At 52.5% G+C, this 21,078-nt stretch overlaps 1 long non-coding RNA gene across 1 annotated transcript; it reads left to right on the forward strand.

Annotated features, from left to right (window-relative positions):
* LOC141584670 (uncharacterized) lies at positions 1–19,117 on the forward strand. Its single transcript, XR_012517860.1, has 3 exons — positions 1–246; positions 6,071–6,243; positions 19,032–19,117. It is a non-coding gene; the product is annotated as an uncharacterized LOC141584670 (long non-coding RNA).
* Positions 19,118–21,078: the final 1,961 nt, after the last annotated feature.

The following is a 21,078-nucleotide window of genomic DNA, read 5'->3' on the forward strand; positions in this document are numbered from 1 at the left end:
GGCTTTCCTCCCAGGGGTTTCCGCTCAGCCCCCTGGGCTGAGGGTTTCTTAGTATTCTTTACTAAGTCACTGGGCACTTATCAGTTTCAAGTCACGTGTGACATCTGCACCCAGATGTGTGAGCCCCTCCCCATTCATTCATTTCCTCCACACTCATGACTTCCAGGGGCCAGGCACTGTGCTAGACTCAGAGGCACCATGACAGATGCCACAGATGGGGTCCCCCTGCCATGGATGTCCAATCAGGTGAGTAAGAGTGAAATAAATAAGCACACGGATAAATAAGTCAGGGCATGCCGGGTCATGACGGGCAGAGGGAAGAGCACCAGGCCCACTGGGACGCTGGGAGCAAGGCGTCCAACCTCACACTGGGTGGTCGGGAAGCTGGAGGAGCTGACATAAGCCCAGCGGGTTCCCTGGAAGAGTAAACACACTCCGGGATCTCACTGAGCCGGCACCCCAGATCCACGGGAGAATATTCAATGAGGCCAAGGCTCAGGCAGGCCACGCTCGCCACCTTCAGAATGCACCCAGCCAGGGCCTCTGCTTCCTCCACTCCTCGCTCTCCTGGACAAATTGGGGCTGCGGGACAGAAAGCTCAGGGCCTGCCTGCCCTCAAGGCTGATGACCTCCTTTGGAGCTGTGATTTTCAACTTGGCCACCAGAGAAGGCCCAGGGGAACCCCAAGAACCTCTGATATCCAGGCCACACTCCAGCCAGTAGATGAGCTGGGTCCAGACATGAGCCTTTTAAAGCTCCCTAAGGGGACCAGGACCTCCAACGTAGGCAGCCTGGGAAGGCCACAGAGCTCCATATGCATAGAGCTGGTCAGGGCTTTGAAGTCAAGCGTGTCTGCATTTCAATCCATGCTCACAACTTAGCCTCTCTGACCCTCAGTTTCTCATCTGCAGAAATGGGTTGATACCCACACATGGTGTTAGGATTGAACAAGGCATAGCGCCTGCCCCCTATGACACAGTGTTAAATGTAAGTGCCCCTCTCCCGCCCAATATCACGTGGCAAAGAGCAGAGTGGAGTCAGCAGACCCAGGCATGGCCTGCAGCCCCAATCCTGACCACTACTGGCTTTGTGAACCTCAGTCTCCCTGTCTGTAAAGTGGGGAGATTCTCTATTGGTGCTGGAGGACCTCAGCAGCATGGTGCCTTCCCAGGGTAAACCTACCAGAGCTTGCAGCCTCTCATATTGCACGGCCTCTGGGGACAGACAGCCCAGGGCTGCAGAGATGACCAGCAACCCCGCCGTGGCCTTTTCATTATGATAGAAATATCTGCTCTCATGGAAAATGATGTGGGCAAACAGGACCCTGAACTGTGGTTGCAGCAGATCACTTCTTGCCTGCACAGAACTTCTCCAGGTGCCCTGATAGCTCAACTCCCTGGGCCGGTGTTTATCAGTGAATTCAATGGCTGGCAGCAAGGGTGACAGGCCACTGAGGGAGGCAAGCTTGGGCCCCCAGGATTCACTTCCAGCCTGATAGTCCTTTGCCCTGGGTGTAACCTCAACATCTGCCTTCACCTGGGCCTGGCCTCTGCTCTGCAGTCCCGCCAAGATCAATTTGCTGGAATGATTTTGGAGGCAGGCAGGAAGCCCCTCCCAGGCTCTCCTTCTTCTGGCTTCCACGAAGCTCATGTAGGAGCCACCTACATTCCTTCTCTTTCTTACTTCTCTCCCTCTTCCCCAAGCATCTCACCAAGGAGGAACACATCCCTCTGAGGGTAGAGGGAGGGTGAAGTCTTTGTTTTACTTTATTTTATTTTATTTTAGATGGAGTTTCGCTCTGTTGCCAAGGCTAGAGTGCAATGGTGCGATCTCGGTTCACTGCAACCTCCACCTCCCAGATTCAAGCAATTCTCTTGTCTGAGCCTCCTGAGTAGCCTGGATTACAGGCACATGCCACCATGCCTCGCTAATTTTTGTGTTCTTAGTAAAGATGGGGTTTCACCATGTTGATCAGGCTGGTCTCCAACTCTTGACCTCATGAACCTCCCGCCTTGGTCTCCCAAAGTGCTGGGATTACAGGCATGAGCCACCACACCCGGCTGAAGACTTTATAAGCAGGTGTCCCCAAACTACCGCCCGCGGGCCGCATGCGGCCCCCTGAGGCCATTTATCTGCCCCCCGCTGCACTTCAGGAAGGGGCACCTCTTTCATTGGTGGTCAGTGAGAGGAGCACAGTATGTGGCGGCCCTCCAACGGTCTGAGGGACAGTGAACTGGCCCCCTGTGTAAAAAGTTTGGGGACGCCTGCTTTATAGTTTTGGAAGCCCCTCCTCCTCCCACCTTCAATTCCCTGCCCTAACCCGGCGTAGTCATCCCGGAGCTGCCTAAACGCATCGCTGGTCTTCCAGATGAAGTTCTTGCTCCCAGCAGAGGGTCAGGTGTCCCCCACTCTCCCTCCAGCGGCCCAGCCGTCTTGGTGGATGATGAAGAGCTCCCGTGGCAGGCATGGCAGCTGAGACATGCCACTTCCTGCACCCCACCCCCAACTTCCCAGCCTGCCTTGGGAATGGAGCTGGAATGAAAACTGGGAGGTCGTGGGCCCTGAGTCTGGTGGCCAGGACTGCAGGGGTTCCATCAGGAAGGCAGCAGAGGGCAGGCCCCCTGGGGTGGACCTGCCAGAGCCTCTGGCCTCCTGCATCATGTTGCTTCTGGGGATGGGCAGCCCAGAGCTGCAGAGGTGACCCGCAATCCCACTGGTGGTCTTTTCATTGTTGCAGAAATAACTTCCTTCATTAAAACGATGGCTCCCAGGGCAGCCAAAGCCAGGGCTGCCTCAAGGACCCTCAACCAGGTGTAGATCCTTAGCTCTGTGGCTAAGGAAGCCTGTGCTTGCTCACCAAGGGGCCCCCACATGATGCTGGCCACCTAGATCCCCTGGATTCTCCCCACCATGGGGCCACCATGGTGAGAGGAGCCACATACAGCTGAGGAAGGAGGTCTTCCGTGTTTCCTACGGGAGGCGGGGAGTGAGCTGCTCACTACAGCCTCAGAGCCAGTTAGAGCCAGAGCCGACAGTGCTACATCTCTGCCACACCTGCCCGGGCAGGGCGAGGGGAACCTTTTTAATGGCCTGTGCTAGACAAAGGGCATCAGGCCCTGCAGGCGAGGTATCCAGTCTGCCCAAGGCTGGCAGCGGGTGCCCCAGGGCGGGACAGGCTGAGCACCTCTGTACCTGCCAACGCTGCAGGCTCCCAGCCCTGGGCTCAGCTCCCATCAGGCAGCTGTGACTCACTTTCCAGGACAGACGAGGCCCAGGGAGGCTGGCTGCCCTGCTTAAGGCTGCATAGAATCTCCAACCTCTGAGTCTCCAATCCTCACCATCTCCCAGGGCCTAGGATTTCCCAGGCCTTCAAGCTCATCCAGGCCAGCCTATTAAATTTTTTCTTTGTAGAGATGGGGTCTCACTGTGTCACCCAGGCTAGAGTGCTATGGCAGGATCACAATTCACTGCATCCTCAAACTCCTGGCCTCAAGCCATCCTCTTGCCTCAGCCTCCAAAGTAGCAGGGACTACAGGCACACACCACCATGCCCAGATAATTTTTAAAACAATTTTTAGAGATGGAGTTTCACTATGTTTCCCAGGCTGGTCTTGAGCTCCTGGCCTCAAGCTATCTCCCTGCCTCAGCCTCCCGAAGTGCTGGGATTACAGGCATGAGCCACTGCACCCAGCTAGCCTTTTACTTTTAATTTTTGTTTGTAAAAACCTTTTCCTGAAACAAAATCTGACCTGGACATTCAATCAGTCAAACCCTAAGAAGGGCACGTGTGGGCATGGGTGCCCCTGGGCCCTGCCTACTCTTTTCTGAGAGCCTTGGCAGGGCTCCATGTCTCTGAAGAGTGAATGAAATTTTCTGGTTTAGTTCAGTGTGGGGATGCCCATTCTACAGGTAAGGAAAGTGAGGCTGTGGAGACAGGGCATGCCCAGGCAGACGTGAGCGGCTCCTGCTGCCCCTGTCTCTGGCACTCCCGCCCTATCTCCCACTGGAGATCATTCACATGGCTTCTGCAGTGTTCGGCCCGCACTCTGGCCGGCTCCCGCCGGAACCCTGATGCGTACCATATTTCTGGTCTGACAGCCAGCCGTTGTAAAACTGAACCTCCTCCTTATAATCGCCAATAAGTTTCCCCTTGGAGGAGCTGACTTTGAACTTGCAGAGAACAAAGACCCCTTTGTGGCTTGCTTTTGGGAAGAGGGATGGAGGGAGAATTGCATAAATAATATGAGAAGCAGCAACCCCAATTATATTTTGTTACTTTCTCTTGTGAATATGACATAAAAACCACTTTATTTGGAAAGCTGCAGGGGAGCCAAGTTTCTCCAGCCTGGACGTGGAGGCTCGGAGCCCAGGGCCGGGCCGGACAGTCGCTGTGGTTTCGGGGGCAGCCAGGCCAGCTGTGAGCACATCGGGCTGCACTGGCCCCGCCTGGCCCAGGCGAGGCATCATAAAACATGGCATGAGTCAATTTCTTCCCAGCCGCAGGAAGTCCAATTTGTGCAGGAGGAGGGTCATTTCTTTACCATTTGGGGCTGGAAAAAAAATGACTTTCTCCCCTCCTTCCCCCTACACTGTTCTCAGCCATGCCTGTCTTCCTGAGTTTTCCTCCAGCCTCTTCCTGCCAATACTCCACGCAGCAGGGCCAGCCTGGGGCCCCTGCAGGAGCGGGGTGGGGGCTGCAGCTGTCTTCCCACCACCCCACCCTCCCCCAGCACAGGGAAGTCTGGCCCGGCTCATGGCCTGCGGTTTCTTTATGCGCTTCATGTCCTGACAGCCTCGTGGCCTGTGCCCACAATTTCTCCTCTCTTTGGGAAGCCCCATCCTTCCATCGAGTGAAGGTGTCACCTCCTCCGGGAAGCCCTCCCTTACTCAGTCTCATCGTGCCCACCCTTCTTCCAACATTCAGCATGGGGCGGTGTGCTGTTATCTCATGACTAACCCTTCGGTGGACTGAGGTCCTCACTAGGACGTCATTCTTCCCAGCCTCCAGCATACGTCATAGGGCCGGACACAAGAGCAGCCTGTGGGTGGATAGCTGAGCAAGCCCACATCCTTCTCACTCCATCCATCCTGGGCTTAGAGTAGGCAAGACTCGGTCAACCATGTGGGAAGTAGAAAAGTTCCTTTTTAAAGTTTCCTTTCTTGTTAAAGAATAAGTGTGCTAATAACTTTGGTCAGCCCTACCCTACACTCACTGTCCTTGTGCTTTAACCAAGACATCTGTGCTCGACGTGCTCACAGGCATGTCCCAGCTCTCCACTGCTTTTACCTGTTCAGAAAAGTTTTAGGTTGTTAGCCAATTGGGTTTTAATTTAAATTGTGAGGTCTGGCTCCAGCCAACGGAGATCAGACACAGCAGTAAGGACAACCTCAAATGCATAAGGGATAAATTGGTGTGTTTTCCTTTGTTCATTGCACTCTCATGGCATGAAGGCTAGCAAGGGTACTCTTCCTGCAGTCCAGGAAGTAAAACTTGTGTGGCTGAAAGATCCCTTGTCTCAGCGCTAATTCTTCTTTGCGGCACCGAGCATCTGTTTCCAACATCCATTTCCAACAAACCACAGGCCACCTTCTTTAGGGAAAAAAAAAAGGAGAGGGGGTTGTAGCTTAATATCACTGAGGCGTCTGAGGAGGTGGCTTCAGGCATGGCTCTATCCAGGGCCCCTCTCTATCTCATCTTATCACAGACAGGCCTGCCCACATGAAACGAGCTAGAAAGAGGCAACCTACTAGCTTCAGAAACCCTGGACCCCTGTAAAGGGACAGTCCCTCTGTCCCCATAGCTTGGCAGCATAAATGCTCTGTCCCCACCCAGGCCAGGGAGTCTGGAGGCAGAATCTCTTCTGGGCAGGCAGATGCTCTGAAAACTTTTGTGAAGAGACACCCAAAACGGGAGGTTCGGGGGACACAGGAGACTTCCCTGCGGGCTCCAGGCCTGAAAATACAAATATAATATTGTATACCTCCTTCATTAACGCTTTATACATCGTCTACTTCGAAAAGAGATCCAGGCTACAACATAACTCTGGCCTTTCTTGTAATTCTTCCAAAGAGCTTTCATGGAGCCGTGGCATCTGTGGAAAGAGAAGTGAAGTGATGGGCCAGAGGCCATTGGCAAGCATGGCCTTCTGACTGGGGCATCACCTAAATCAAGATTTGCCTTCTAAAGGTGAAGACTTGCTTTCTTTCCCACTCTTCCAGAGGAAGCTAAGGAAAAAACAAAACGTAAGTGGGCTGCCAAAGCTGCCTCCACCCCACAACCACCGTCTCGCCCCAGCTCATACCTCACAGGGTCAGATCGCTTGTCTTCCAGCAAGAGAAATCCTGGTGTGCCAGGCCCCTGGGGAGAAGTTCACAGTTGCTGTGGCTATTGTCACTGTTGGTTTTAGCTTTCGATTAAAACTGTATCTGTGGCCGGGTGCAGTGGCTCATGCCTGTAATCCCAGCACTTTGGGAGGCCAAGGCGGGCAGATCACTTGAGCTCAGGAGTTTGAGACCAGCCTGACCAACATGGTGAAACCCTGTCTCTACTAAAAATACAAAAATTAGCTGGGCGTGGTGGCAGGTGCCTGTAATCCCAGCTATTAGGGTGGCTGAGGCAGGAGAATCACTTTAACCTGGGAGGCGGAGTTGCAGTGAGCCAAAACTGTACTACTGCACTCCAGCCTGGGTGACAGAGGGAGACTTCATCAAAAGAAACAAATTGTATCTGCATATACACTTATGCATATATGTGCACATACATATTTAAAGATACATATGTGGGAACTAACTCGAACCCAATGCAGAAGGCCCATATTACCTTGTGGAATCCATACATGGACCCATTACACAGATTAGGCCACCAGTGTCCAGAGAGCGTGTCCTAATCTATTCAGTCTGCCGTAAGAAAATACCTAAGACTGGGTCACTTATAAAGAACACAGTTCTGGAGGCTGGAAAGTTCCAGGTCAAGGCAGCAGCAGGTTTGGTATCTGGTGAGGGCCCAGTCTCTGCTTCCAAGATGGCACCTGTTGCCCTCCAGAGGATGAACGCTGCATCCTCACGTGGTGGAAGGGACCCAAGGGGATGAACCCACTCCCTCAAGCCCTTTTCTAAGGGGCCTAATCCCATCTGTGAGGGCTCTGCCTCATGACGCAGTCACCTCTTGAAGGCCCCACCTCTTAATACTGCCACATTGGCCACTAAATTTTAAGACATGAATATTTTGGGGGATACATTCAGATACAGTACAAGGCAATTGACAACCCCAAGGACAATCCATAGGTAGGTAGAGAGGCCCCAGACAGGCCTGAAAGACAGAGGGCCTCACACTTCTTGACCGCCCCATTCAGTCTGCAAGACACCGAGAGAAGGTTGGATGAGGCCTCGGAGAACAGGGACAGAGGTGCTGTCTTTCCCAGATGCAGGCGCTCAGCTCTGTCAGTCGGTCCCAGGAGGCGGGGTTAGTATGCCCATCTGTCAGTCATTCTCAGGCTGGTGGGGAGCCCCCGTCCTTATCTGGTTGTCCTTCCTTGGGATCTGGCTGCCTGGTGGCCGTGACCTTAATTCTCAGGGGCTCAGGGAGTGGTCAGGGGCAGTGAGGGCCCACAGGATCTTCAAGGCCAGTAGCAGCCAGTGGCACAATTGGTTCAGGCTCCAAGGGGTCTAGGCCAGGTAGCAGCCTGCATGGGGACCTGTGGGACAACGCTCGAGGGCTGCCCTTCCAAGGGCAAACCTCTTCCCTGGGACAAAGTACAGGGATGTCACTCTGATTTCACTCACTCATGTGTGGCTGCAGGTTGGGGGCCATGAGATTTTCCTGTCACTTTCACTCAGCACAAAAGGCTTACTTGCGGTGCCTCCCGGCCTCCCTGCTGCTCTGAGCCCACAGCTCCCCACCCCACGCCAGGCCTTGCTGGCCCCTGCTCCAGGCCTGCCCAAACTCCCTGGCTAGGATGCCACATCTTTGGGGCTGCAAAAGACCCAACCTGCACAGCACTAACAAGACACAGACCCCAACTTCCCTCCAAAGTGCTCCATCCTGTGACTGGCAGCTGAGCGAGGGAGCACACTGTTGTCCTATCCAAGCCAAGGGCCAATGGTACCACCATGTGTTGTGCAAACAGGCAGTTGTCATAGCTGACAATGCAGAGGGACCCACATGCCCAAGGGAGCTGGCATTGAAGTAGACACCGTCGAGCAGCAAATGTCACGTACCTCATTAAGCTAGAGTTTTCCATCTGTGGGTTTTGCTTTGTTTTGTTTTGTTTTTTTTTGGAGACAGAGTCCCACTCTCTGTCCCAGGCTGGAGTACAGAGGTGCCATCTCAGTTCACTGAAACCTCTGCCTCCCGGGTTCAAGAAATTCTCCTGTCTGAGCCTCCTGAGTTGCTGGGACTACAGGTGCACACCACCATGCCCGGCTAATTTCTTTTTGTGTTTTTAGTAGAGACAGGGTTTCACCATGTTGGTCAGGCTGCTCTCGAACTCCTGACTTTGGGTGATCCACCCGCCTCGGCCTACCAAAGTGCTGGGATTACAGGCCTGAGCCACTACACCCAGCCTCAGGTGGGTTTTTTTGTTCGTTCATTCGTTCGTTTTGAGAGAGTCTCACTCTGTCACCCAGGCTGGAGTGCAATGTCATGATCTCAGCTTACTTCAACCTCCACCTCCTGGGTTCAAGCAATTCTGCCTCAGTCTCCCAAGTAGCTGGGAGTACAGGCACATGCCACAAGTCCTGGCTAATTTTTGCATTTTTAGTAGAGACTAGTTTTTGCCACGTTGGCCAGGCTGGTCTCGACCTCCTGACCTCAAGTGATCTGCCCACGTTGGCCTCCTAAAGTGCTGGGATTACAGGCGTGAGCCTTGGTGACCACTTAATTCTGTTCATTTGAATGCCATTCCTCTTTTCACGCTGTTTGTATTTAACTGGCATGATTAAATATGATTGCTGGTGTGATCTATCATGGCTGTGAGCGTTAAAGGGTTATGCCTGCATGCAGGTGTTTATGTACTTAAGTAAACCAACACTAGGGAACCAAGAGAATCTTTCTCCCTAGAATGAGGATGGAGAAGTTGTCCTCCATTATTTGAATTTGAGAATCACTGTAATAAAAAGATCAACTCCTCTGAGCTAAGTCACTCAATAGCCATTAAGTGACTTAACGAGGAGGTGGCCCAGACGAGGATTGAAGGGGAGGGCTGCTCGTGTGAGCCCTTGCTCCTGTATGACCTCTGACCTGGGCAAAGGGACTTGGCTTCTCTGAGCCAGGTTTCACATCTGAAACTGGAAGGGCCTTGGTCTCGGGCCAGCTGTCACTCATGTGTCAGAGGCAGAAGCCTGGGAGGTGATGGGCTGTCCCTTTCCTCAGGGCTTTCTGGTTCCAGGCAGGCCTGCTTCACCCAGGCTCCTCTGACAAGCACAGCCTTGACCCATGAGAAGCCACACGAGGATGCCAGGCCCATGACAGGCAGGACAGGAGAAGGTTTGGTTGGGGCCGGGGAAAGTGGCCCCAAGACCCTTGAGGGCCAGCCTCCCATTCTGTGAGGCAAGAATTCCAGCATGGGACAGTCTGAAATCCAAGCCAAAGCGTGGCCTCAGATCCGCTCCACCCTCCACACTAGGGACAGCTCAGCTGGGAGCAAGGAGAGGGTGACCAGCAAGTGTAGCCCGAGAGGCAAGGCCAGCAGGAGGAGCAGACGGAGTCCGAAAGAGTCAGAGCCCATCTGGCTGATGGAGTCACATGTGCCTCTGAGAGCAGCCTGGGCCTCCTGACCTGAGTCGGGGTCAGTAGGTGTCCGCGCCAGACCCGGGTCCTCTGGTCCCGGCCACTGGGCCTGACAGCCACTGACCAGCCCAGCGTGAGGCCGGTGAGCTGGTGCCGGCCAGGCAGGGAGGCTGGGAGAGGAGGGCTTTGGGCTTCTCTGTGAGCAGCTGTGGTCGTAGGCTGGCCTGGTTCCCAGCATGGCCTCCTCAAAAAACGGGCCTCCCGGCTCACCCGGGACACTGGGGCACCAGGCCCACAGTCTACCCAGCAGGAGCCAGGAGGGTTTACTGACAAGGCAGAGGTCTGATTTATTTTTACTTTTCAGGGTCGTCCCCACCAAAATGAAGGCTGCTATTTAACCAGCGGCCACTAAAAATAAATATTTAAACACCACATTTGTGCAGCTGAGCCAGGCCGGGCACGCCTTAGAGGCATGCCGTTTCCCTAGGGTGGCCAGGACAATGACACCCTCGCACCTCCACGAGCCACAGCCCGGAGAGGCCCGGCCTCAGCCCAGTGAGAGGACAAATCCTCCTGTCCAAGAACATCTTTATTCCCCAGTGTCTGGGGAAAGCAGCAACTGGCTAGAGAAGGGGACTGAAGAAGACCGAGAAAGGAAACGCCTTTCCAGGAAGTCCTCCCCTGGAGAGGGCGCAGGCAGCCCCGAGACACCCCACTGCTCTACGCACGGCATGGCAGCCTCACTCCAGCTGTGCAGGTCCTGCCGAGACACAGGGTGCAGCCAGGTCAGAAACCGCACGCGGCAGGGGCTCCGCGGGCAGGGAAGGCCGGGCCCTCCAGCTGGGAGAGGGAAGTCCCCAGGCCACCAGCGACCTGCTGCTCTCTTCCCGAGCGCAAGATTTCCCAACGCAGGTTTTCTCATCCAGAGGCTGGGGCGTAGGGTCCACGAAGGCTCTGCTTTGGCATCTGGGATGAAAGAGGCAGAGAAAGGACTGGGAGAGAAACAGACAAACAGGAAGAAGGAAACAAGCACATCTTTTTCCAAGTAGTGTAGTTCAAGAAATTGAACCAGGAATATGACAAGTGAAACAGCACCCAGAACAATTTCTGGAGACCATGCCTCTTGAAGCTTTTTCTACCTCCTGATTCTCTCTCTGCAAACTATTTTCAAACTGTTCTTCAACTCTTTATCAAAACTGTTTATACAGTCTCTCCTCAAATGAGCTGTGGAAGGTCTATGTGTCTTCTGTAATACCCAGATAGGTATAAGATTTTTCACAAAATCCTTATGTAAAATATGTTCCATTTTAAAAAAGTTAAACGTATGATTGGAAAGAAAAAGAAAGAGAGACACAGAGAGAGGAAAGAGACAGAGACCAAAAGAGACCAGAGAGAGACAGACAGAGAGAGAGGCCAGGGGAAGAGAGAAACAGAGACGAAAAAGAAGTAAATGGTGGTGGGGTGGAGTGGGGGTGCTGAGACAGAGGAAGAGAAAAGAGAGGGAGAAAGAGACCTTGCCCAGAGTGTGCAGGGGCAGTCAGGAGTGAGAGTGGGGCACAGCCCCTGCCTGGACCCTGGGCCCCTGAGCCTCCCCCTGCAGAACAGCCTCCCCCACCCATGTGGCCGCCCAGGGCTGAGGGAAGTGAAGAGTGACTGCTCGTGGCATGGGGTTTAGTTTTCAGGTGATGAAGATATTCTAGAATTAGATAGCAGTGATAGCTGCACAACCTTGTGAGTATGGTAAAACCACTGAATTTTACACTTTAAAACAGTGAACGTTATGGTATAGGAATTACATTTCAGTAAACACGCCAAAACATCTGCAAAAGATAAAACTTTGGCAACTATGGTATTTTCTCTAATATTTAATTTCTTGATTTGTTCCTTAGTTTTAAATGAATAATTTTAAAAGAATTTTAAACATACCATTCCATTGCAGTAAAACATTTCATATATGAACTAAAATTTCCCCTCACCTTGCAGTTCGTGCTCTGATACTCTCTTTTTTTTTTTTTTTTTTTTGAGACGGAGTTTCGCTCTTGTTACCCAGGCTGGAGTGCAATGGCGCAATCTCAGCTCACTGCAACCTCCGCCTCCTGGGTTCAGGCAATTCTCCTGCCTCAGCCTCCTGAGTAGCTGGGATTACAGGCACGAGCCACCATGCCCAGCTGATTTTTTGTATTTTTAGTAGAGACGGGGTTTCACCATGTTGACCAGGATGGTCTTGATCTCTTGACCTCGTGATCCACCCGCCTCGGCCTCCCAAAGTGCTGGGATTACAGGCTTGAGCCACCGCGCCCGGCCTGATACTCTCTTTTTTTCCTTTTTTTTTGAGACGGAGTTTCGCTCTTGTTACCCAGGCTGGAGTGCAATGGCGCGATCTCGGCTCACCGCAACCTCCGCCTCCTGGGTTCAGGCATTTCTCCTGCCTCAGCCTCCTGAGTAGCAATACTCTCTTAAATGTTAAACACAAACAAGATTTCGATGGTCACAGAGAGAGACAGCACCGAGGGAACTCAAGTTCCGAAAGTTCCTCTTTCCAATCACGGTGCTATTGTTGTTTTGTCAAGTCTGCTGTTTAAATGTAGGAATTTACAGTACCCTGGGGCATTGGAGACAAAAATTATCATCTCCAAAGTGGCTTCAGATTGCTCACAACTTACCTCTGAAAAGCACCTTTCTGGACCAACTTTATACCTGGCAGTTCTGAAATTAACTTTCACATAGAATACAAAGTGTACTAAAAAATAAAAAAGAAAGTCATAGTGAGTTGTAGTATATCTGTATCTACTTAGTATACATATATAGATATAGATATATACCCTAACAATTGTTTAGAATTTAGATCAACAAAATATTTTCTCTGGCAGAAGTATTTAATCATGCCTGGTCATTTAAAAAAAAAATACAATAGTCCAGCCTGATGGATTTTATTATTGTCACTTCAGGGACAGTATGTCCCCTCATTGCCCAAACCCAAGCACACAACTCCCACCATCTCACCTTCACTTTCTATTTCCCTAGCACTTCAAAGATTCCATACTCCATTTTACCCACCTCAGGAGAACATGACTAGGCTACGTTCTTCCTCTTCCCCATTGGACAGATGAGGAAGCAAGGGGCCCAGAGAGGTGAGAGGCTTGTCCAAAAGCCAGCAGGAGGGGACAGAGCTTGGAAGCCAGTTCTGCAGGGCTCAGCTCCCACTTCTCAGGGCCCAGTCCTGACTCACCCCTCTTCCCAGGGCCGGTGGGGGGCGTCTACTCCCCACAGTTCTGGCTGTCAGACTCACCCAGGCTGTGCCTCATCCTCGAAGTACCTGCTCTCGGCTTGGAAAGAACCTGGAAATTCCTTCAGGCTCAGATGCTGAGAGCTGCTGACAGGCTTCTTTCCCAAGAAGTCATTGCCTTTATCAGACAGAGTGCTCCTTAATCAGCTGAAAGAATGTCTCTGCAGGTGCGGACATGTCCCAGCAGAACTGGCTTCCCGGCTCTGTCTGCTGGGATCACGGGTACACATCTGTCCCCCTCCACCTCACCTCAGGAGTAGTGTGCTCCTCAAACAGTAAATCGTGTCTGAGAGTAAATCCAAAGAGACGTCCCACAGTCAGCTCAGCCTCAAAGTGCATTTGGAGTCGCAAATTAAATGGCATAGTCTCGTGGCTTGTGTCTGATTATGTGGAGCTGAGAAAATCCAGTTTTTCCCCTGACACAAGAACAGAAAACCAAACACCGCATGTTCTCACTCATAATGGGTGTTGAACTGGGGCCTGGGGATGGAGGCTAGGGGAGGAATAGCAGGGGGTGGGAGGCTAGGGAAGGGACAGCATTAGGAGAAATACCTAATGTAGATGACGGGGAGATGGATGCAGCAAATCACCACCACGGCACGTGTATACCTGTGTAACAAACCTGCACAATCTGCACGTGTACCCCAGAACTTCAAGTATAATAAATACATTTAAAATAAGAAAAAGAAAATCCAGCTTCTCCCTAACCAGCACCAGCATCCTACAGCCTGCCTGTGTTCTGCCTGGTGAACACAGACAGCCTCACTAGGGCCTGGGAGAAGGAGCTCTAAGAGGACGGGGCCTCGCAAACTCTAGAAGTGGGTCTCGTCCTTCTCAGCTCCCTCAGATGCTTTGTCTCCAGAGTTAATGAATGCCAGTTTACTCATTATTGTCCTCCCAGGCCTCACGACGCTGAAAATCCTTCTGCATGGGCAGGTTAGGAGACAAGCCTTAGGAAAATGTACATCTGCTTTAAAAAAAAAAAAAAAAAAAAATGCAGTTTCAGGTTCCACTTTACATCAGCCAGGGTTTAGTTACAGGAAACAGAAACCACTCTAACAATTTTAGGCAAAAAGGAGTTTAGGCAGGAAATTAGGGGCTTACCATTTTATTGAGAGGCATGGGCCGGGCCTTTTGGAGTGGTGCCCAGAACGAGGCCTGGGGACCAGCCGGCTGGGCGCTGCTAGCTTGGCCCCTGTCAGCCAGGTGGGAGCCGGGAGGCTACCAGTGCTGTACCATACCTACCTCCTGACCCTGCAAAGGGACCGAATGGACCCTGGAATGCTGCCATGGGAAAAACAACCACCACAACTTTGCCGGCCAGCAGAAACAGCCAAAAGCAGCAGGAGGAGAGTCTTGGCCTCTGAATCATAGTGGCGTGCAAAGAATTGGCAGGACTGGGGATGGGCTGGAGCTGGCTCAGCCAAGAGACAGGCAACAGTGAACAGCAATTCCAACCCAGGTCCAGGGACACCATGGGTCAGCATGATTAAAATTGACCATGGTAGAGATATTTGCACCCTGGAAATCAGCAGGCACTAACAGCCAGGTAGCTTTTTTCTTTTCTTTTCTTTTCTTCTTTTCTTTTCTTTCCTTTTTTTTTATTTAGAGCTGGTTGTTAAACATTTACCACTGGGCATAACCCATTTCACATTTAGAACTCTAGCGGCAAGGGAATCGGGAAAGGCAGTGGTTCAACTTCTAGCCTTTGAAGGAACACAGGAGAAGCTGCAGGATGCTAGCTGCCAAGCCGGCCTCCACTACACACACTTCCAGGAATGTATCCTGCAGTAAACGTGCACATGTGTGAGATGATGAATGACTGCTGATACTGCACATTGTCGATGATTGCCTGGAAGAAATCTTCACACAATTGCTCTTGCGCATATGCGAAGTTTATAAACCCTGGAGCTAGGAAATTGGCAAGGTGACAGAATAGGGGGTTGGTTCAAAGATGGTTTGGAAAGGTTTGGAAATTGTTGATTTGTATCTACAGGGGGGAAAGAATGCTGGCATAAGCAGCTAATTAAGAAGAGGCAGCTAATAAGGTCAAGCTTACGGTTTCATTTAGTATGATCATTAACACGTCATTTCCCTATCAACCGGAACGAGTGAGGTCTGAGGCACAGTAATCTTGGGGGCGATTTCTGGAGAGGCCAGCCGTTCATCAGAAATAATAAGAAACATATCCAAGGTACACTACATCTGTGGCTCTTAATTAGACAAAGTTACACGGTTTTGTGCCCAGCTGAGCTGGACGAGAGCCCATCAGCTCCGAGGCAGCAAGTATGTCAAGCAGAGGTCACAGCAAAGCACCAGGCAAGCAGAGTCTGCACTGGCCTCTGGGCTGCTCAAGCTTCTGATTCTCAGGGGCTGAACATGCAGGTTGCCTAGCCCTCTGTATTATTTTTATTTGGCAATAGCCAAATATGGCAACAAGTTGCTACGTGCTGAATTGTGTCCTCTCTAAATCCATATATTGAAGCCGGAACCCTGCAGTGTGACAGTATTTGGAGATAGGGCCATTGGGAGGCAATCAGGGTTAGATGAGGTCAGAAGGGTGTGACCCTGATTCTCTAGGGCTGGTGTCCTCTTAAAAACAGGGAGAGGCGCCAGGCACTGTGGCTCACGCCTGTAATCCCAGCACTGTGGGAGGCCGAGGTGGGCAGATCATGAGGTCAGGAAATAGAGACCATCCTGGCTAACACAGTGAAACCCTGTCTCTAGTAAAAATATAAAAAATTAGCCAGGCGTGGTGGGGCACGCCTGTAATCCGAGCCACTCGGGAAGCTGAGGCAAGAGAATCACTTGAACCCGGGAGGTGAAGGTTACCATGAGCAGAGATTGCGCCACTGCCCTCCAGCTGGGCAACGGGGCGAGACTCCATCTCCAACCAATCAATCAATCAATCAATAAGAAAGAACCAGGATTCAGGAGAAGCCGCTACTCGCTGTGCAACTATGGACAGGTCCCCAAGGCTCTCCAAGCCTTGTTTTTCTCCTCTGTGAAATGGGCTAACAATACCAAGCCAGCCTGCCTCTGAGAGGAACTGGGGGCAGGTAGCTCAGAGGAGTGGGCATGCTCCACAAACCAGAAACATGACAGCATGGATTGTGCCTTTGCACAAGTGGGTGTGGCAGGCAACACAGTGGGACTGAGGCAGACCACATGGATGAGATGGGGACTGAGCAGCGGGGGACATCTAACACCCAGGCACATGCAGCACCTTCTTCATATGCCTGTGTTCCAGGGGCCACTTCCCTTTCCACGCACACACAGCCAACTAGCGGGTCTGCCTTCTAATTCCACAAGTAGATGCGAGGACAGACCAAGCCATGCACGCACCCCCCGCTCTGCTCCTGGCTCCCCACCCTAACAGCGTGGCCAGGGCCCTGCCTGTTCCTCTGCATTTAACACACATCCACGTGGCACCCTGCGTCAGGGGGAGGGGCACCGTGTCTGTGTTGTATGCACGTGTGTGTTGCATGCGTATGTTGCATGTATGTTAGCATGTGCATGCACGTGCCTGTGGGAATGGTTGCTTAGCGTACGTGTTGCTCTGACTTGCTTTAACACCAGGACTTGGGCACCTTGGCTTCAGGACATCCTCTTGGTCAGTGCAGAACTGCAGAGCCACCCCCTGCCGCACAGTGTTTAGATCAACTCAGACCTCCCTTAGCCAAAGAGAGGCAAGGAACAACAGTGACAGATTTCTGAAGTGTGGTTATTTTATTTCAGTTTTTTTGAGATGGAGTTTCCCTCTCGTTGCCCAGGTTGGAGTGCAATGGCACGGTCTTGGCTCACTGCAACCTCTACCTCGCGGGTTCAAGCAATTCTCCTGCCTCAGCCTCCTAAGTAGCTGGGATTACAGGCATGTGCCACCATGCCCAGCTAATTTTGTATTTTTAGTAGAGACGAGGTTTTTCCACGTTGGCCAGGTTGGTCTCGGACTCCCAACGTCAGGTGATCCACCCACCTCAGCCTCCCAAAGTGCTGGGATTACAGGCGTGAGCCACTGTGCCCAGCCCGAAGTGTGGTTATTTCATAAACTGCAGAGTTGGCAGCGTCGTTGATCAGTGCATGCCAGAGTTTCCAGGTGAGGATTCCAAGAGGTCCAGAGGCTGTCCCAAGCCACTGTGCAGAGGACAGAGTCAGACTCCCAGGGCCATGCTCAGAGGAAGATGGTTCTCAGGGATCTGATCCCAAAGATGTGGACTGCTCCTGTCTCTCGGGACCTATGGGTGATCAGACTCTCTACCCTGCATTCCTGAGGACCTCCAGAAGGAGCCCAGAAGACGGGACTGGAGCCCACGCCCGGTCCGATAAAAGGCATTGAACCACTGCCTGGCAGAGAGGCTCCGGCCTCATGGGAGCAGGGGTCAGGGAGGGGTGCAGCCCAGGAGCCCCAGATCTTTTCCCCAAGGGCTTTTCCACTCTGCAGTCGGCAGGTTATCTCAGGTAGCACCTCAGTGCCCTGTGAACACCCCAGTCCTCAATGGCCTTCCACTGCATGGGAGCAGCCCCATCCACAGGCCTGAACCAGCTATTCCTTGAGGGTGTAGATCAGCGGGTTTGTACTTCTCTCCTTCCTTCTCCATCAGCTGACATTATTCTGTAAAGAGGAGCTTCCCAGTTCCCCTGGGAGGAACGAGTGCTCCTCCTGTAAAGGTGTCATGCTCCTCTCCAGTGGTGATCAATGGGCTTTCCTCTCACCTTCTCTTTCTTTCTTTGCTTTGTCTTTTCCTGTTTTATCGTAATGGGTCTGCGGACTTAAACACACTATGCTTCATGCTCACTTACAGCCATCATGCTTTTTTTGCGGGGTGGGGAGTCTCCATCTGTTGCCAGGCTGGAGTGCAGTGGCGCAATTTCAGCTCTCTGCAGCCTCTGCCTCTTGGGCTCAAGTGATTCTCTTGCCTCAGCCTCCCAAGTAGCTGGGACTACAGGCATGTACCACCATGCCCAGCTAATTTTTATATTTTTAGTAGAGATGGGGTTTCACCATGTTGCCCAGGATGGTCTCAATCTCTTGACCTCATGATCCATCCGCCTCGGCCTCCCAAGGTGCTGAGATTACAGGCACAAGCCACTGTGCCCTACAGCACCATGCTTTTTGAAGTTCCATTTGTTCTGGAAATCTCTGAGCACTTCCTTGCTTTCTCAAACCATTCCTGCCCAGACCCAGAACCAGCCAGTCTCTCAAAAAGCCCATGTCCCTGCGGGCGGGACCAGGATTCAGAACCTAAGATCTGGCTATTGTGTTCATGGCTATGTGGCCACCTGCTTCACCCTAGAGTAGAAAGATCTGACTCCCCAAATTGGGGCTGGAGGTCCTCCTAGTCCCACAGACAGTCAGGGCACAGTGGGGCTAACCTGCAAGACTCTGCCCTGGCTCTTTGCGTGGGGAGGGGTTTCTAGGCTGGTCTCTACTAGTTCATGGCTCTCCGGAGGGAGCCCTACCCAGGGTCCTTTGCCTAAAATTGATCTGAGCCCTGTGGTCAAGACCTTAAACACAGACGATGAGTAATTTCAAGAGTACTGGAAAGGCCAGCCACAGAAATAGAGCTCTCCACCCACTGGCTGACGCCTCATGTTCCACCATTCATTCCTAAATATGGAGATTCAAATCCCAATCTAAACGCAACGTCCCTGAAGACATCGCTCTCCATGTTCAGGTGTTCCTAAGAGTAGGTACCACTGAGAGGGCAGACATGACGCTGAGGCCTCGGGCCTTGAGGTTGGAGGGAGGAGCCGCCTGTGCTGGGGAAGAGCCTGGGGACCTAAGCGGGCTCTGAAGGCTTCACACCCACGTGTCACGGTCTGCCAGCTCCAGCCCCTGCTCACCCACTGTTCTAGGGAAAAAATATATCATCCCCTGCAACCTCCAGACCCCCAGGGGGTTCGTGGGGCTGGCTGCAGAATGCCCAGCCTCTGCTGGGCACCGTGGAGCTTTATGGCCGAAGCCCGTTGAGCCTCATGTGAGTCAGTGAGGAACACATGTGTTCTCTTTTTCCTTAGAGCCGCTGTGGTCTCCAGGGCCTGACAAGGTACAAATGGAAATGTTATTCTTGACGGCATCGAGAGGCACGGAGTGGAAATACCAAACCAGCCAAGAGTGGTGGTCGGGAGTGTGCGGGGCGGGGGAGTTGTGGGGGGGGATTGTGGGGGGTTGTGGGGCCTGCCTCCAGCTGGCATCTGTTTTGAGCAGTGGGCCCCAAAAGACTTAAAAGCGGTTACACCCTTTCAGACAAGCTCACCCCACCCCACCTCTCCACTCTGCACTTCCCTGGCGGCCCCCCATGGAATCCAAATATTTTTCAGGCCGAGAAGCCTCTACCCATTAAGAGAAAGACCCCAATTCGGAATTCAAGGTCCGTTGTCAGCTCACAGGGAGCCGTTTCTCTTTGTGGCAGCATAATACAATACTTTAACATATTGACAAAATGCTTTGTTTTTGGTTTTGGGGGACTTTTTGGTACTTCATGATGCCCATCACTTAGGCCAGGCAGTTACGGGTTATTTCAGACTCGCTGTCCCCAGGGAGGGGCAGCACAGCAGGGCACAGGCCACGCGCTTGTCCAGTTTCCACTTCCACCGACAGCTACAGAGACGCTGGGAAGCGAAACTATGTAGGAGCCGAGGCCTAAAATCGCAAGAGCCAGGTTTTATAACAGATCAACATTTCGGGGTTTTGGGTTTCATGTTTTGATTTTTAGTTCCAAAAGGCTCCGAGGATAAAGTTTAGACCATGAACAACAGGATAGGAGGACACGTACGCCAAGCCAGCGTCCCACCTGGAGACAGAGAGCCCGCTTCCGCCGGAGGAGGGGTTGGAAGGAAAGCAGGGGAGGCGGATGCTGTCTGAGAAGCTGGGCTGTTCCCCTCAGCGCCTGCCAGGACCATGTGCTGGAGAAAGAAGCCCAGGACCCTGCGGAGTGCAGGAGAGGACAGAAGAGAGCCAGGCCTGGTAAACCTCGGCTAGCCAGGGCTCCTCTCCAGGGTGGATGAGTGGTTGGGCTTAAACCTGAAGCTCCTGCCAGGCTTTCTGCCCATAGCCTGGGCTGTCTTCTGGTCCTCGTGGCTAAAGATGCGCTCTGGTCCTCACCTCTGCTCCAAGCAGCAGGGTGGAGGAAAGGGAAGGCAGGCAGGGGTCCTGCCCAGACGGGTCTTCTGGATATTTCCCAGTCACTGCCCCCCAAGCATTTCTGTTTTCATCCTTGTCTCAGGAAAGAGGTCACCGGGTCACACCCAGAGGCAAGAGAGGCTGAGACCTGTGGTCATTCCAAGAGGCCCAGCTCAGAGTCAGGAGGTCTGGGCAAAGGACATGGGGCAGGGGACCCCTCTCTCAGAGAGTGGCCTCTTTGCCATGTGTCCAGCCACCAGATGCTCCCACCCCTGTTGACAGCACAGGATACCTGAGTCCCCAGCAGCTGTGCCTGCAACACCCTGCTGAAAGATGGGCCTCCATGGCTCTATTTTGGGTTCTCAGGTTTAGGAGTTGGGGGCTCCTTTTCCCAGGACACCCCACTCCTTGGATGAGGTGATTTTATAGACAAGAGCTAACCCAGCCCTCCAGAGCTGCGCTGCCCAAAATAGTAGCCACTATTGAAATATAGATTTAAACTAATTAAAATCAGGTATATTTTGGAAGTCAGCTCCTCTGTTACATGAGCCACACTTCAAGTGTTCCATCACCACCCAGGGCCAATGGCTCCCATATTGCATGGCACAGACCCAGAACCTTCCACCATCACAGAAAATTGTATTGGCAGTGTTACCCCAAAGGCACAAGAAGCCAGAGGCCTCGGGCTCCGTGTGGGGAGCTGCAGCGGTGGCCCCAGCCAGTGCACCTGCTTCTTTCTCACCCCAGTCACTGCTGCTGGTGACTGGCACCGCGCCATGGCCCCATCACTGCTGAGGGGCAGGATAGATGCTCAGCCTGATCCCAAAGACCAGCCGCATGATGTTTCCCCAATGTGGTAGGAGAGACCAACAGGCGTGGCCAAAGATGAGGAGCAAGACAGGGAACTGAGGCTGAGAAGGACTGGAGTGCTGTGCCTCTGTG

This window comes from Saimiri boliviensis, chromosome 5 (assembly GCF_048565385.1).
Source record: "Saimiri boliviensis isolate mSaiBol1 chromosome 5, mSaiBol1.pri, whole genome shotgun sequence".
NCBI classification, from domain to species: Eukaryota; Metazoa; Chordata; class Mammalia; order Primates; family Cebidae; genus Saimiri; species Saimiri boliviensis.